General features: G+C 34.9%; 1 non-coding gene across 1 annotated transcript; it reads left to right on the top strand.

The window, feature by feature from the left end:
* Window positions 1–359: 359 nt before the first annotated feature.
* LOC112534244 lies at window positions 360–466 on the top strand. The gene has a single exon (XR_003078545.1). It is a non-coding gene; the product is annotated as a small nucleolar RNA R71 (small nucleolar RNA).
* The last annotated feature ends 4,433 nt before the right edge of the window (window positions 467–4,899 follow it).

Genomic DNA, 4,899 nt, shown 5'->3' on the forward strand with positions numbered 1-4,899 from the left:
GCAAAAGTATCACCATTTTGGCAATCTTAACTTTGATGACCATCCCCAAACTAATCACAAGTCATAATCTATGCTTGTCTTCCAGATGAAGACATAATCAAAGCATCCATCTTCTTTCTCATGGCCTCTAATTATGCACTTATAGCTACCTTAGGGTCTATTGCATGGATCCCATACCTTTGACTCTAAATTGCTCTTTTGGATTTTCCCATTGATAGTTTGTGACTTCCATATTCTCAATAAGATATAGCTTGCTATAAAGTCTTATTATTTAGTGATCCATCTACTGTTGCATTAATAGATTATTTACTTGCGTAATTCATCCGTCAAAGAATATCTAAATTTGTAGCTATAGGTGTAGATCATGATGTGGACGGCTCCTCAATAAATCCTTAAACTATTCCCAACAATCACAGAAAGTTTCATTCTCCTATTGAAGAAATCCTGCTATATCATTTCTCAACTTAGCTGTCTTGGAAGATATAAAGTATCTCTCTAAAAATTTCTCGACCAACTAATTCCAAGCCGTAAATGTTCTAGCTGGAAACGACTTCAACCACTTCTTTGGCTTATCCCTCAATGAGAATAGGAATAGTCTTAACTTGATAGCGTCATCCGATACCCAAGTAATCTTGAAGGTATTACAAATCTCAAGAAAATCATCCAAAGGAGTGTTCGGATCCTCATTTGGCAAACGATCAAATATGCAATTACTTTGCACTATGTGAATAGTGTTGGGCTTAATCCTGAAGTTGTTTGTTGCTACATTCAGTCTAATAATACTCCAGGTAGCCTTATTTAGAGTTAGGCGTACATACTCTTGCATAGTTTTATCCCTAGGTGGAGTCGCCATTCTTAACCGGTTTTCTCCCGAATTTAAATCCTCAATGCTCCCCTAATTTTGATCTTGTAAACCTACCACTGTTTTGCAAAAATTCATTCTCTTTTTTCCTTTCGCTGCTTCCTCAAATTCCTTTCCAACTCAGGGTTATACCCGAGTAGATTCGTAGAACTAGTTCGGGTCATGCATAGATCAATGTACAAGTAGAAAACAAAAACCACGAGCACAATAAGGATAATCAAATAAAAAAAAGAGTAAATCAATAGCTTTTGAATTACTAATAATATCGCGATAGAAAGTCCTTGGAAATGGCACCAAAAACTTGATGTGCGCTATCCGGATGCAACAAAGTGCATCGATTGTATCAAGTAATAAAGTAATGAGTACAAGTATTGTTCCATTGGAGACCTAAATATGAATACTATTTTCAGATTTTGACTAATGTTTAGTAAACAGAATGTTGTTTGAATTGGTGAAATTAAAAAGTTAACTAAATGGAAAACAAGAATTAAAAATAATTGATTTATCAATGGAAAAGTCTATTTAGGTGTTTAATCCCCCTAACAATTTATACACTTCATGAACCAAATAGCAATTAAATCAAGGTATCAGGCTAAGCTCATGCATGGCTATAAGTGATATGCTACGTCCGTGTCAGGTAATAGCATGCCAAAACAGTGCATTTTCAAAATGAATGTTGAAATTAGGCCCAAACGTGAAATTGAGAATCTATTTTCTTACTCTCTTCTCTATTTTTCTCTCTACAAAATCCTAGTAGAAAGAATCTCAAATTATACATTCTAATAATGGCAATAGATACTCCAAAATAGCTCTTTCAATCCCTTACAATCAAATCCAAATGCTCAAGTTCTCTCACTCCTCAAACTCAACTTCCCATTGATCCCCCCTTCCCGATTATAGCTTAAACTTGACCAAATTGCCACCATGCATAAGCCTATTTCCAAATCAAAGAACCTATTAAGGATTTAGTCTAGGATTCCTCAAAATGCCGAAGAGATTTGAGAAGGATTGAATATTTAAATACCTAGAAAGAAAATGAATCTATAAGAAATTCAAAATAAAAAATGTCTTTAAAAGTTCTGAATATCAAGGTTTCATTTTTTACTATATCAGTCGATCAATTGCAGACAAAGAAAAGGAAAAGCAGTGAAAGGAAATAGAAAGAGAAAGAGAAGAAAGTGATAATAACAAGAGCAACGGCATCAAAGACTATGACAAAAGGGGAGCAAAATAGTAACAGTGATAAAAGTAAAAAAGCGAGTTTGTTATAGAAAAGTGGTGTATGATAATCTAGGGTTTGTTATAGGAAAGTGGTGTATGATGAGGTAGGTGATGATGTGTATGTGAAGAGCAAAGATGATGCTAGTTAAGGATCTAGAAGTGGAGGAGTGTAGTGTTTTAAAGTAGAGAAAGTTGTAATTTCAACATCCATTTTAAAAACCCCTTGTTTTAGAGTAGGAGCTTAGCCAAACATGTAGGCTGTAATACACCGAAAAAAGCATCGCTGATTCGAATTGCAAAAGTATAAAAGTTCAGTGTCTAAATTGCCAAAATTAAAAAAGTCATGCTTGAAACTAAAAAGATGTTAAAATTTAGGATTTAAATTACACTAGGCCTTAAATCCAACCCAAGAATTGAATTGACATTCCTAAAAAATATTAGATAAAAACCTTTCTCAAATGATTAAACTCTTAATTCCTAAGAAGAGGGCAAGGAATCTCTTCTAAAACCCACTCACTTAGATCATGCATTAAGTCTAGGGAACTTTTATGCCAAAGAATCTTATAGATCTATCTTTAGTATCCTAATCAATTCTCTATTCCTAAGAGTGAACAATTCATAAATAGTTATCTCTAATCAATTTATGAAAATAATATCCAATCAATACGTCGATTTATCAATTGAGATAAACAATAAGCAAATAAAAGGAATAAGATAACTCTATTGTATAAAACTTGAATAAATCTGTACAATAAAGGTTAGGGTTCATCAACATCCAAATAGCAAAAGAATTAGTGCTCCTTTTTTACCTATATTGTGCAGGATCTACACAAGGGTGTGGGCTTCCTTGTGAGTCTGCCAAGTCTTTGCCTAAAATTGTCAGTTCTATAAATGATTCATATGGGAGTGAAATAGTGATGTGGCCTCCCCGTGTGAGTCTACTGAGTTTCTGCCTACTTCAGATTTAGTTCCTTATTATGGCACGAGGGTGCAGTTTCCTATGTCATGCCTGTGTGTACACTACAACTTGACTTATATGTATGCTCTTTGCTTGATTTTCAAGCTTTTCGATTCCGTTTTTCTCATTGAAATGGATTATCCTTAGATTGCCTAAAGAACTGAAAAACAAGCTAAAGAAACAAATCAAACTCGTTTGGAGGTGTAAATCAATACAAAATAAAGCTTAATAGTAAGTTCTTTTAGCATTTATCAGCGGTCATGCTTCTTTCTTCGCGGTCGCGATTCTTAAGATTCTCCAATAGCTATTTGAGGTGTGAAACGGTGATTAGATGCTTCAGAAATGTCAGTTGGCGTTTGCAACAGTCTTGAGAAGGTGTGAAAATTATGGTCACTCCTTTGTGGTAGTAGTCCTAATTTTGAACAATAGATCATCAGAACCTACTGCCTTAAAATAATATCCAATCAATACGTCGATTTATCAATTGAGATAAATAATAAGCAAATAAAAGGAAAAAGACAAATCTATTGCATAAAACTTGAATTAATCCATAAAATAAGGGTTAGGGTTCATCAACACCCAAATAGCAAAAGAATTAGTGCTCTTTTTTTTTGCCTATATTGTGCAGGATCCACACGGGGGCCACACAGGGGTGTGGGCTTCCCATGTGAGTCTGCTAAGTTTTTGCCTAAAATTGTCAATTCCATAAATGATTCATATGGGAGTGAAACGGTGATATGGCCTCCCCGTGTGAGTCTATTGAGTTTCTGCCTACTTCAGATTCAGTTCCTTATTGTGGCATGAGGGTGTAGCTTCCTATGTCATGCCTGTGTGTACACTATAACTTGACTTATATGTATGCTCTTTGCTCAATTTTCAAGCTTTTTGATTCCGTTTTTCTCATTGAGATGGATTATCCTTAGATTGCCTAAAGAACTGAAAAAAAAGCTAAAGAAATAAATCAAACTCGTTTGGAGGTGTAAATCAATACAAAATTATGGTCACGCCTTTGTGGTAGTAGTCCTAATTTTGAATAATAGATCATCAGAACCTACTGCCTTAAAATAATATCAAATCAATACATCGATTTGTCAATTGAGATAAACAATAAGCAAATAAAAGGAATAAGACAACTCTATTGCATAAAACTTGAATAAATCCATACAATAAGGGTTAGGGTTCATCAACACCCAAATAGCAAAAGAATTAGTGCTCCTTTTTTTCCTATATTGTGCAGGATCCATACAGGGCCACATAGGGGTGTGGGCTTCCCATGTGAGTCTGCCAAGTTTTTGCCTAAATTTGTTAGTTCTATAAATGATTCATATGGGAGTGAAACGAAGATGTGGCCTCCCTTGTGAGCCTACTGAGTTTCTGCCTACTTCAGATTCAATTCCTTATTATGGTACGGGGGTGCAGCTTCGTATGTCATGCATGTGTGTACACTACAACTTGACTTATATGTATGCTCTTTGCTCGATTCTCAAGCTTTTCGATTCCATTTTTCTCATTGACTTGGATTATCCTTAGATTGCCTAAAGAACTGAAAAACAAGTAAAGAAACAAATCAAACTCATTTTGAAGGTGTAAAATCAATATAAAATAAAGCTTAGGTGCTTTTAGCACTTATCAGCGGTCATGCTTCTTTCTTCGCGGTCGTAATTTTTAAGATTCTCTAATAGCTATTTGAGGTGTGAAACGGTGATGAGATGCTTCAGAAATTTCAGTTGGCGTTTGGAACGGTCTTGAGAAGGTGTGAAAATTGTGGTCACGCCGTTGTGGATAGCAGTCCCAATTTTGAACAATAGATCATTAGAACCTACTGTCTTAAAATTTTCACTTTTCATGGTCACACTGT

Source organism: Ricinus communis, chromosome 1, assembly GCF_019578655.1.
Source record: "Ricinus communis isolate WT05 ecotype wild-type chromosome 1, ASM1957865v1, whole genome shotgun sequence".
NCBI lineage: Eukaryota > Viridiplantae > Streptophyta > Magnoliopsida > Malpighiales > Euphorbiaceae > Ricinus > Ricinus communis.